This window comes from Macaca nemestrina, chromosome 5, assembly GCF_043159975.1.
Source record: "Macaca nemestrina isolate mMacNem1 chromosome 5, mMacNem.hap1, whole genome shotgun sequence".
NCBI classification, from domain to species: Eukaryota; Metazoa; Chordata; class Mammalia; order Primates; family Cercopithecidae; genus Macaca; species Macaca nemestrina.
This window is the reverse complement of record NC_092129.1, coordinates 161,074,894-161,088,348: the sequence shown is the minus strand read 5'-3', so window position 1 is coordinate 161,088,348 and position 13,455 is coordinate 161,074,894. Positions and strand designations below refer to the sequence as shown.

General features: G+C 37.2%; 2 long non-coding RNA genes across 8 annotated transcripts in view; one reads left to right on the top strand and one right to left on the bottom strand.

Annotated features, from left to right (window-relative positions):
* The window catches only part of LOC139363494 (uncharacterized), a 588,541-nt gene that overhangs the window by 216,753 nt on the left and 358,333 nt on the right, over nucleotides 1-13,455 (bottom strand). The gene's annotated exons all lie outside the window — the stretch shown is intronic.
* On the top strand, nucleotides 5,108-12,115 carry LOC105482530 (uncharacterized). Its single transcript, XR_987704.2, has 4 exons — nucleotides 5,108-5,189; nucleotides 5,867-5,988; nucleotides 7,215-7,250; nucleotides 11,954-12,115. It is a non-coding gene; the product is annotated as an uncharacterized lncRNA (long non-coding RNA).

Here is a 13,455-nt window from a genome sequence, read left to right as displayed (position 1 = left end):
ATGGCTGGCAAGGCATTTTCCTAATTAAAGTACCTGGTGTTTAATCTTCACTGAGGTCACACAACTATTTATGGAGATATTAGGAAGTATGAGTTGTTTTCATTTTTTTTTCCTAGGGGCTTAAGTTAGTGCAATGCTCTTAGCACCCTATAAATGATTGTTGGATTAGTGAGTGGTGGTTATAGGGATTAAGACTATCAAACCTTTCCGATCTTTTGGTTCTTCATTCTGCTTTCCATTAGATTACCAGAAATGCTGTGTTTCTTCTCTGCTTGAAAATGCAGCTGTATTAATCCATCTGGTTGCCTTCATACAGATATATCCATAACCTACTCATTCTTTAAATCCATTTTTAATTAATGATTGTGGACATTTAATTTTCAATAAAGCCTCAGCAAAGCTCAAAGCACTTCTTCTTTGCATTTAGAAACTCAAATGGTGGTAAGACTATTACATTCATTCAATTAGATATTAGTGGATTCATTAGAGGTTATTTAAATAAAACAATTGCATTTTGCAATACTAAACAGTGTCAGTGATGGAACTGATGATTTTTTTGTGTGTACAAATTTGTTCTTCTCATGAAATGCTATGGTTCTCAGGGAGGAAGTCACGGGAAGCCATGCCTATGCAGACAGGCCCCATTATCCTTGCAGCAGGAGTTCTCCATCTACGTAACTTTATCTGTTCTGAAGATTGGAAAAGCCAGGATGCAGTGGATTTTCAAAGAGCCCATCTGTGTTGTGTTTCAGCTCTCAGTCGCTGGCCCCTCTGTCCCCAGTGAAAACTAAATCTCCATGATGTGCTAGACAGCACGGGCTGGATTATTTGTATTACAGGTAATTTTCTGGTCACCCACAGGTGGCCAGAGCATGGTCAGCAAGCAGTGGGTTGATTCTGTAAGCATTTTAGTAAGCTGAATATTAGCCGTGACTTAAAGCTGATAGGGTTGTTGGTGGTGGTAGTGGTGTGTTTTTTGTTTTTTTGTTTGCACTTTTATTTTTTATCACAACCCTCTTCCTCTGTTCCATGTGCATGTCTGTAATTTATTGCAAGGGAAATACATGCGATTCTGGTAGAAATCAGATATCCCAGTGAATGTCAGCTTGAATGGAATTAAAGTTTTAAAAATGATTTGATTATCATAACATTTATTTCCTTCCCCCATTTCAGACTCTTAAAAACTTATTAAGAGAAGATATTTTCAGCTTATTCATAGTCTGTTACTATGAAGTCAGGAGGAGTTGGATTTTCAAAATTATGGAATTTCAGATGGAACAAATTTAATTGAAAAAAATATGCATCTGTCTGCAAAGAATGTAAAAGAAAAATGAATGCTCACTATTTTGCTGAAATGTCACAGGAGGTGTCCCATGGAAAGATCTTGCTCTTGCTATATTTGACAACATTTAATTTGTTCGAAGGCAGTTTTTTGAAGTATAAAGTTTAAAAATTCAATAAAATGCATCATCATTTTAGGTATGCAGTTTTATAAATTTTCACAAATACATATTGTCAGGACCATCCAAATAAAAATATAGACCATTTCCTTCATACCAAAAAGTTCCCTCACTGTTCTCTACCTTTTCTTCAGTTTACTCTCTCCACTCACAGACCCTGGCAACCAGTGGTCTGCTTCCTGGCCCTATATTTTTGCTATTATCACAATATCATATAAATGGAATTATATAGCATTCAACATTTTGGGTTTTGCTTTGTGCACTAATCCTGACATATTTGAAATTCATACGTCTTTTTGCAAGAGGATAAGTTTGCCTTATTGCTAAGTAGTATTCCTTTATATGGAGGTAACAATATTTGTTGATCTCTCCAACTTTTGGTTGACATTTGAGTTATTTCCAGCTTTTAGTGATTATGAATAAACTTCCTATAAACATATGGATACAAGTTTTTGTATGGATATATGTTTTCACTTGTTTTAGATAAATCGAATTGCTGAGTTGTATGGTAAGTATATATTTAAATTGATGTGAAACTGCCAAACTGTTTTCCAAAGTGGTTGTACTGTTTTTCATTGCTACCAAGAATTCATGAAGTTTCTGTTGCTCTATAGTTTTAGCAATATTTGAAATTTTTGTCTGTATTTTGCTATACTTATAGGCAAGGTAATATCCAATTGCAGTTTTAATTTGCATTATATTAATCACTAAAGATGTTGAGCATCTTCTAATACCTATGTAGAGTTTTTGGTAAGCATCTGTTCAGACCTTTTGCTTGTTTTTAAAATTGTATACAAAAACAGGCACCTAGACTGATGGAACAGAATAGAGAGCCCAGAAATAAGGTTGCACACCTACTACCATCTGATCTTCAACAAAGCTGACAAAAATCAAGCAATGGGGAAAAGTCTCCCTATTCAGTAAATGGCGTTGGGAGAACTGGCTAGCCATATGCAGAAGACTGACCCTGGACCTCTTCCTTATACCAGATGCAAACGTCAATTCAAGACGAATTAAAGACTTAAATGTAAAACCCAAAACTATAAAAACCTGGAAGACAACCTAAGCAATACTATCCTGGACGTAGGAACGGGCAAAGATTTCATGACAAAGACACCAAAAATGATCACAACAAAAGCAAAATTGACAAGTGGGATCTAAGTAAACTGAAGAGCTTCTGCACAGTGGAAGGAACTATCAACAGAGTAAACAGGCAACCAACAGAATGGGAAAATATTTTTGCAAACTGTGTATCCAACAAAGGTCTAATACCTGGCATCTCTAAGAAATTTAAACAAATTATACAAGAGAAAGACAACCCCATTAAAAAGTGAACAAACAGACTTTTGGACAGATACTTTTCAGCAGCTTTTCTTTTCTTTTCTTTCTTTTTTTTTTTTTTTTTTTGAGACAGAGTTTCACTCTTGTTGCCCAGGCTGGAGTGCAATGGCATGATCTCAGCTCACTGCAACCTCCACCTCCTGGGTTCAAGCGATTCTCCTGCCTTAGCCTTCCTGGTAGCTGGGATTACAGGTGCCCACCACCATACCCAGCTAATATTTTTGTATTTTTAGTAGAGATGGGGTTTCACTGTGTTGGCCAGGTTGGTCTTGAACCCCTGACCTCAGGCAATCCACCCACCTCAGCAGCCTCCCAAAGTGCTGGGATTAGCCAGGCATGAGCCACCATGCCTGGCCTGGACAGATACTTTTCGAAGAAGACATACATGTGGCCAACAAGCATATGAAAAAAAAGTTCACTATCACTGATCATTAGAGAAATGCAAATCAAAACTACAATGAGATAACATCTCACACCAATCAGAATGGCCATTATTGAAAAATCATAAAACAACAGATGCTGACAAAGTTGCAGAGAAAAGAGAACACTTATACATGGTTGTTGTAAGTGTAAATCAACCTAAATGTCCATCAGTGATAGATTGGATAAAGAAAATGTGGTACATATACAACATGGAATACTATGCAGCCATAAAAAGAATGAGATAATGTCTTTTGTGGGAACATGAATGGAGCTGGAGACTATTATCCTTAGCAAACTAATGCAGGAACAGAAAACCAAATACTGAATATTCTCACTTATAAGTGGAAGTTACATGATGAAAACTTACGAAAACTTATGAACTTAAGAAACAACAGACACTGGGGTCTATTGAGGGTGGAGGGTGGGAGATGGGAGAGGAGAGAAGATAAGTATTAGTACTAGGCTTAATACCTGGGTGATGAAATAATTTGTACAACAAACCCACATGACATGAGTTTACCTATGTAACGAACCTTCACATGTACCAATGAACCTAAAACACAAGAAATAAAAATAAAATTTTGGTTGTATATTATTGAAATATTAACTAATTAATTGACTATTAAGAATTCTTTATTCTGGAAGCAAGTTATTTATCATATATTTAGCACATAGGTGTTTTATAAATATTTTCTACTAGTTTATGGTTTTCTTATTTTGTTTATGGTTTCTTTCAAAGGGCAGAACCTTTTAATTTTCGTAAAGTATAATTTGGCAAACTTTTCTTTTATAATTCATGTGTTTTGTCTCCTATCTAAGAGATCTTTCATTTTTTCCTAACCCAAGATCTCAAAGAGCTATGAAAAGTTTATATTCAAAGCCTTGAGGAGAGTTTGCAAGGTACATTGATCATGGATACACAGCAAGCCTGGAGAAAGTGGGCTCTGGAACCTGGCCTATGTCACCTACTAGGCCAAGAGAGACCATGGTGGAACTGACTAGCCTCCAGAGTTTGACTGCCCAAGGAGAAGCAGATAGGTAGACACAGTGTCCAAAAAAGACAGAGCAAGTTCATATGTGATTCAAGTAATGGTCAATATCAAGGAGTCAAAGGACAGAAGGATGGGGATGGGGTGAGCATGGAGTAGTAATGACATTACTCAAAAAATGTGCCCCCTGTGGTCAGGAAACCACATGGCCTGATGAAACACAGCAAATATCCATTCTTCAAAGAGAGAGCTGAGAAATAGTTTCCTAGCATTCACTTTTGGGGAAACAATTCCAAGACCATTGGGATGCAATAGGAGAGCCTCTGATTCACTCTCCTTTACAAGCTCACAGGTCTTAAAGCACCATTTCTCAAAGTGTGATTTCAGGACCATCTGCCTCTCAATTACCTGGGAGGTCAATTGTTATGCAGATTCCTGGGCTGACTTGCACTGGCTTGCTGAATCAGAATTGTTTGGAGGATGGCAAGTAAGTGTCTGGACTTTCTACAAGCTTTTCAGGAGACTGCTAAAAAACTCCAGTAACTGAAGGTATAACAAATATTAAAAACTAAAGGAATGGGACCGAGGAAAGATGTGAAAAGAGGCAGCTGTGTGTTTGTATGTGTTTCTTGGTTTTGAATGAATTGTCACAGGAGCTGAAGCTGTGTCTGATCTAGAAGTAATATAACTTAGTAGTATTTCTGCAAGGCAGAAAATGGGAAGGGGAAACTAATACTTTGAAGTATACATAAGCTAGCAATATATTATGAAATATATATTAGCTAGCTGAATAGATGTAGATATAGATGGGAAAATAAATGAATATAGACAGAATAATTTGCACCAATGGAGGAGTCAGTAACCACTGAAACAATATAAATATAATAGTCAGAACAATATTTTAACTGAAAGACTTTAGGTTTTGTTTTGAAGAAAATGCTTCCTTTCATCATTTGAAGTGGCAGCACCTCTCAAGGTATATTAAAAATTTATTAGGTATTTATGTTATATATAATATTTAATTGCAACAACAAGAAAATAATAAATGTATTTCAGTACCTGACATCTGGCACATTAATTCTTAATCAAAACTCCTAAAGGCTATTTTAAAATGTTTCTCTTTTACTTTGATTATTATACAAGACCTATTTATAACAACTTTGGTTTTAATTTCCTGATTTTACACATATAAAATGAATCACCGTAAAGCAAGTGAGAGTTTATAAACATGAATAACAATATGAGTAGAAATATGCTGTGTGAAATAAAATAGCAAGCTATTTTAAATCTAAGTTATCACCTAAAAATATCAATTATTACAAGTCATTTTTGTTTATATAAAAAGCAAAAATAACCATAGGTGATTTTTCTTTTCAGTGCAAATCCATGAGGACATCAAGGCCCTGATTTCTGGGCTAGTTCCGACTATTTCACAAGTGAAAAAAAAAGGACCTTTGCCCTTGTAGACTGTTTTGTTTCTAAGTCCTACCCCAGTAACTCACCCAAAATGAAAAACAGATTTTGGGGCTGTTTTAGCATTATTTTAAGCCACATTACTGCATACAAATGAATTTTGTTTTGCTTTGGTTTTGCTGTAGCATAAATTAACAAGGTGTCAAGTGAACATCGTGACCCCATTTTTATCTCCAGCAGACTAAATTCAGAACTGAGAACAGGGCCGCCTTCTGCAGCTCAGCGAAACTGTACGTGGAAAATTTCACAAGCTCAGCTGGTTCTTGGGGACAGCAAATCTCCAGTATCCTGATGATCATCTGGTAAGAACATTTCCACACTTTGTGACTCACGCGAGCCTTGATCTCATGGTGCTTTCACTGCCCACTAATCATATTTGAAACCTGTGCTTCCTCTGCCGAGTGTGGAGAATCTACCATAAAGAAAGTGCCCTTTCAGCTGTAGTTTTTCTCCACACAGCACTACCCTGATTTTGGAAAGAGCTCAACTCTTCATCTCCCCTGGGCACATAGAACAGCAGAATGGAAGAGTGGAAACTGCCAAAATGCTAATCATGGAAAAAAAAAAAAATAACAAGATCCAGATGGGACAAAATGGACATATTTCATTTATCCTGGGAAACTACAGTATATCATTTGAGATGCATAATACACCCAGCCTTGGCCCTTTATAAACAAACACTACAGAGGCATATGCCACAAGATTATAAACAGAGTTGGCCATAAATTTCATAGGACCATACATTCAGCGTTGCACACATGGCTGCGGCTTATTCAGCGGGATCCGGAGGCTCAGTCTGTTCCCTTGGCTGCTAATCAATTCTGTAATCTCAGCTCACCCAAAGGGGCAGAATCCCAGAGGACCAATTCACCCTAATGAAACTCCGAGGCATTTCACACCAAAAGAAACTACAGCTCACTTTGACTCGGCCCATGCCTGTGCTAGGAAACCATGTTTATGATGCCAAGGTTTTTGAGGGGCTAGAAAAGCTGTTCTTAACCTTTAGTGGGCAGAAGTGGGTTGCTTAAAAAAGCAGAGATTCCTTGGTTTCCAGTTCTAGCTCTCAACTTCAATCCGTCTCTACTAATTCAGTAGATTTGGGCTCGAGGTTGACATTCACTTTTTGAACAAGTGCTTCAGGTGACTCTGAACTAGTGGTTCTAGAAAATGCACTTGGAGAAACACTGAAATAGATCAATTATTAGGAGACTGCTTTTATGGTTATGGAAGATATTTCTAAGAATCATTCCATTAGCCTTATTCAGGAAGGAAACCGCCCTCCATTTTGAAGGAATAGCACAAATATAAGGTGATAGGCTATGATCGACCGCTTGATCAGAATCCCAACGATGTTTTCCAAATTATTATATGCATTAACTAGCACTATACACAAAGAGGGATTTTTAATAACTAATTTCTGATATTTTATGTTCCCTGCTTCACCCCTACATTGCCTACTCTGTGACTTCCATGTAGTTGAATTCTTTGTATGCTAATTCTCAGAATCACGTTTTCTCTGTCCCTACAGGAAAGAACAGTGGACCATGAGGAATCCCAGCTCAGGGTAAGTTAGCTAAAGATCTCTCTTCATGAAAATTACTTCGTCACTCCCTTCCAGATCAATCATTCTGAAACTCAAGGGCTACGTACATCTGCATGCAATTTGAAGCACAGGGTGGGGAAATACAAGGAATTTGAAGTTCCAACAAGCTTAGAGCTGTGAGTCAGTGACCCTTGGTGGCAATGGACTCAGGAGGGCAGGGGCTAACTGGTGGCAGAAGGTATAGAGGCTACACTACCCACTCCTCCCCAGGAAAACTCAGAATACGTGGGTGAGATGGAAGCAAGGAAATGGTCCTGCATCTTCACATAATTTGTTTTAGTCTTGGCTTTGCCTCTTCATTAACTTATAATTTTACTTTTGTTTTTGTCAAAGATGGATTCATATCCTTTTAATGTGCCTGGCCTGTATTATTTTTGGACTTATAAAGGCATTGCCTACTTAGTTACCTTCTGTTTCCTTGACTCTTGGCTCTTCAATCCTGTGGACTTCCCAAAACAGTGATTATAAGAATGCCAGAATACCATAGGTGCCTATGTCCCATCTGTATGGAACTGTCTAGAAGCCTCAGCAAATAGAGCATAATGATCACATGGAATGATGATACATCCGTGTCAACTTTTCTCTGCCTCAGTTTTTTTTTTTTAAATTTTCTATTATCTGTTATCATGGCTCATTACAGTAAAGTCCTAGATGAATCCTGGCTCATCTTAATAAATCTTAGTATCCTCATCCAGAATAGAGTTCATAATTGAGACAGCAATCTTTTTCACTCATTTTCTAAGTCCTTGAAATCAAACTGCCAAAAGTTCTGTGGTGTAAGAAATAACATATTTTAATTTTTCCATACATTAGCTTAACTTCTACTTTGTGCTCACTTCTTCTTTGGTGGGAAAAGTAAACTATGGTCAACAAATTACTGTATCTACTTCCACTTTCTCGGCATGGCATCTATATTCCAGGGGCTTTCATGGTGCCATGCTTGGGGGTTAGAAGCATCTGATTCTTGGTTATCATCACTGCCAGCTGGTGTCTTTTCAGCTGTATTTCATCTCATCACCTCCCTAGATTACAACCCATGCAGGGACCTGAGGATATATCCCTTGCTTCTGACTGTAGGAGTTCTCCGGTTCCAACTCTCTGACAACTGCTACCATCCATCTATCAGCCATTGGGAATGCTTAGCTGATTTCATTTACTAGACTGGGACCTGGGAAACACCTTGAGCTCTCAGGGCCATCAAGGTTCTTTAACATTTTTTTGCTCTTCTAGGGTACACAGGAAATCTGTCAGATAACAAACAGAACTTGCCAGTTTCTTAGAATGTTCTCTGTGGCTGGTAGACACATTTCGTGTGTGCTTTTATTTCCATACCAATCCAAGAGTTCCAATCCTTGGGGAGAGTGAGCTTGGGGAGAGGGGTAAGGTCCAGGGACTTTTTTATACCTTTTTTTCCGTTTCTCTTTTTCCTCCTACTCTTTCTTTCCTTGTCAGAAAATTTTATCTAGACTCTAGAGATTACAAAACATTATTCTGATTTTGTATTCTTGTATCCTTTCAAATCTATTTTGTTCCTGGGTAATAGGGGCTTTTTTTGTCACTGTTTTTGAAATTTAAAAGCCCGAACTTTTTTGCTGCAACCTTCAGCATGATACCTCTCCTAAGGCAATGCTGGCAGAATGCCTGTGTTCTAGTTGGTTGGGATCAGGGTGAGGCATAGGTGGGGAAAGATGAGAGGTGCAGAAATAGTAGAAAAACCATACTGGCTAATAAGCCTAAATATTTTCTCACTACCCTTATTTGTGATCTCATCTGAACATATTTTTAGGTTTACAGGAAAAGCACAAAGAATGGTAGAGTAGATGGGCTGGGGGTCAATGAGCATGTGACCCAAATTAATGAGTTTGATTTTTTTAAATGTGCTTTGAATTTAGGTTTTCATTCCGTTTCCATAAACAAATTACATTTAATTTCACAGAGGCATAAACTACATGGAATGTTGAACAGACTAGATCATAAGTATAAGAAAAAGTGCTTTGTTTTGGAAATTTTGAAGTTTAAAGGTGTATAAATGACACTTAAATACCAGCCATGACTCTTTGTCATCAGCATTTGTCTTACTTTGTGGTCTCCTAATTGATTTTGATTTGAGGCATCACAGTTTATTTTCTTTAGAAATACTCTCCTCATCTAAGTCCCTAAACTCATGGAAGCCTATGGTTCCATTTCCTCCTCGATGAATCTGCTAGGAGTGAGCATGAGGTTGGCCATGCATTTGGTGTAACAGAAGACTCAACTCCCAGAATGAGAGAGAAAACAAGAGTTGAGATCTGGACTAAGTTTACCCAAAGCTAAGGATAAGAAAATGGAAGCAATTATGTCAAGAAAATAAGTCTCCCATTTCATGTTCCATTTTAGGCACATTAGAATTAGAAAGGGAAATTCCAAGATTTACTATGTAATTTGATTTTTGCTCCTAAAACTTTCAGGTAATGAAAATTATTGACACGTATTGACTAAAGTATTTACCTATCTAGAGAATACATACATAATAGTGTGTGTGTATATATATATAGAGACACTGAATAGCATATATACTAAATAGTATAGTGTACTAAATAGTATACACATGTATATACTTAGTGTTATTTATGCATATATTCTTATACTTATTTAGCATATATACATATATATATACATACACACACTTATTATTACTATCTGCTACATGCCAGTATTTACACTTAGATGAAGCCTACAAATAGATCTTGACAGTACTCTTAAGCAACCCCATTCTTGGAACACATTATTATAGAACATGGGTGTCCAAAATATATACTTTTTTGTTCTTGGAGGTAAAAAGGAAGGAAAAGAGGAAATTAAAATGTGTTGCATACTATAACTACACGAAAGGCATTAACATTCATACTTTCAGTAAATATTGACTTCAGTATGCACCATGTATTTTTGGGAGAGGTTATTCTATTAGTCCATTTTCACACTACTAAAAAGAACTGTCTGAGACTGGATAATTTATACAGGAAAGAGGTTTAATTGACTCACAGTTTCACATGGCTGGGAGGCCTCAGGAAACTTACAATCATGGTGTAAGGTGAAGGGGAAGTGAAGCACCTTCTTCACAAGGTGTCAGGAAGGAGAAGTGTCAAGCAAAGGGGGAAGGGCCCCTTATAAAACCATTAGATCTCATGAGAATTCACTCACTATTATGAGAACAGCATGGGGGGAAATTACCCATGACTCAATTACCCCCATGATTCAATTACCTCAACCTGGTCTCTCCCTTGACACATGGGGATTATGAGGATTATGGGAATAACAATTCAAGATGAGATTTGGATGAAGACACAAAGACTAATATTAAATGTACACTGGTGAACAAATATAGATATAGTCCTTCCTCTCACTGAATTTACAGTCTTGCAGTAGAAAGTTCAATCGAATTGTCTTACAAGTTAAATTAAAATTATACTTGTGGGAAATGTAGGGAAAGAGAAGACATGGGGCTATACATTCTATAACAAGCTTGTCCATGGCCCATGGGTCACATGCAGCCTAGGACGGCTTTGAATGTGGCCTAACGCAAATTCATAAACTTTCTTAAAACATTATGAGATTTGGTTGTAATTTTTTTTTTTAGCTCATCAGCAATTGTTAGTGTTAGTGTACTTAATGCGTGGCCAAAGACACTTCTTCTTCTTCTAATGTGACACAGGGAAGTCAAAAGATTGGACACTCCTGTTCTATAATAAAGAGTGGGGTTGCTTGAGAGTACTGCCAAAATCTATATGTAAACTCCATCTAAGTGTAAATACTGGCATGTAACAGATAGCAAGTAATAATAGTAATAATAATAATAGAATAATTTGGGGGTACTTTCAGCAGCTGTACTGATTCTCTTAAGGCTTAACTGCTGGCTAACCTGTTCTCCCCCCAGGAATATTCTAGATCATCCCAATCTAGAACAGACCATAATCCAATAGTGAATGTCTTGGGTCTCTAGGACACTGATTCAGGGGCTAGCATGCATTCTGGCTGGTTGTTCCCCATGCCATAGTTGCTGAACATCTTTATGTTACCCTGGCCATATAGAAAGTTTATAGAAAAGTTTAAAATACAATTTTCTGAAAGGTCATTATCACTACTAAGCAGAAAAGCTAAAGTTTCTAAAGAGGGAAGCTATAATTAGGCCTTACCTTAGAAAGTAGGAAGAGTACATTGAGGAAATAAATATGCACAGGCCCTCTTGTGTGAAGGATCAGAGCACACAGATCTGCAGAATAATTAGGTCAGTGTGGCTAAGGCACACAGAGGAATATGAAATATGATGCAATATGGCTTGAAAGCAGATGGGAGTCTTATAAGCCCTTAAAAGTCACAAAGCCCTTAAAAGTCACACACATATTTTTGTGTCTTGAGAGAAAGAAAAGACAATAAAAGGATTTGTGTAATGGGTGGTATGATGGTCAATTTTATGTGTTGACTGAGCCATGGGGTGCCTAAATATTTGGTTCAATGTTATTCTAGGTGTGTCTTTAAGGGTGTCTTGGATGAGACTATTATTTGAATTGGCAGACTGAGTAAATCAGATTGCCCTCTCTAATATAGGCAAGCCCTTGTTATAAGTAAGAGGAGACTCCTCTTCTTGATTGCTTTATGCTAAGACATTGGTCTTTTCTTGCCTTCAGACTTCAACTGAAACATGAGATCTTCTGGAGCCTGGAGCCTGCTGGCTTTTGGAATGGAGCTACGTCATCAGCTCTCCTGGATCTCCAGCTTACTGGCTGCAGATATTAGGTCTTCTCAGCCTACATAATCACATACACTTTTCTTAATAATAAACCTCTTTTTATCTCTCTCTCTCTCTCTCTCTCTTTCCCTTTCTTTTTCTCTCTCTCTCATCTTCTATTTGTTCTGTTTGTCTGGAGAACTCAAAGTAACCCAGGTGGCATAATCAAGTTGGATTTGGTAAACAGCTTTGACTAAAGTAGAGAATAAATTAATGGAAATAAGAGGGAAACCAAAGATGGTTAGGACGTTAATGAAGTATGAATACAAATACTTTAGTCTACAGTCATAGTTCTCTACGGGAGTAGCATCCACTCAGACAATATTAGAAATTTATAAGAATGTTTTGTCCTGTTTGTTTTTTTTCAGAGAAGCGGCTACTGCCACTTATTGTTTGGTGAGGTCCAGGCCTTTTAGGCATATTTTGCAATGTGAAAGACATTCAAACTTAAAGGGAGAATTGTCTGTGTCTCACAAGCTTTAGAATGTTTCACTCAAAAGCAGAGACTTAAATAAAAATAAAAAAAATTGCCTAGAACCTAGTTACCTTTACATATAAACACAATATTTTTATGTGATTTATGAACACACTGAATTTTCAAGGAATGTGCATCTACGACGTGAGTGGAGAGATGATTATATCAGGTAGGTGCAGTTTTTGCCATTACTTTTAATAGCAAAAACTGCAATTACTTTTGCACCAACCTAATACTTCAGTTTGGGAAATTACTAATGTTTCTGCCATTTTGGAAAATCATACCACTGAAGGTGATGCCATTCATGGTATCTGAGTCTAATACAATCGACCCGTGTGCCTTTGTAGCTGTCAAATTCACACAGATTATTTATGTAGGTAAAACTCTCTGATGATATTGTTAAGTCTTCCTGTCTAGCCAAGCCTGATATTCTCACATTGCAATACATACTAATTTAATGTAAGTTATTTTCTTTATGTGCATACTTCACATTACAGCTAAATATTTTGATTTTGTTTTGAAATTGTATATGTAAGTTTGCTTACGTCATTTATGCATTTCCTTTTTAATATATTAAAGGATGCATTACAAAACGTCTGCTATAAAAAAAAAAAGGCGCTGGTCTGAAACAGTTGGGATTCACTAGCATTGATTCAACTTTCCATCAGTAGAAACAGAAAAACATGGATAGAGTTCAAGGATATTTAAGAGGTGAAATTAAGAAGAGGTGCTGAGTGTTAGACATGAGGGTGGGATGGGTCGAGAGACAAGGAAGAGTCAGAGGACTCATGGATTATGGCTTGTGCAAATTAGCGCAGAGTCATTTACTGAGTTAAGGAATCCTAGAAGAGGACCCAGGTTAGGAAGACAACATGAATTCAGTTTTGGTGCACATGCCTGTGAAGTCAGATACAACATGTGGGACT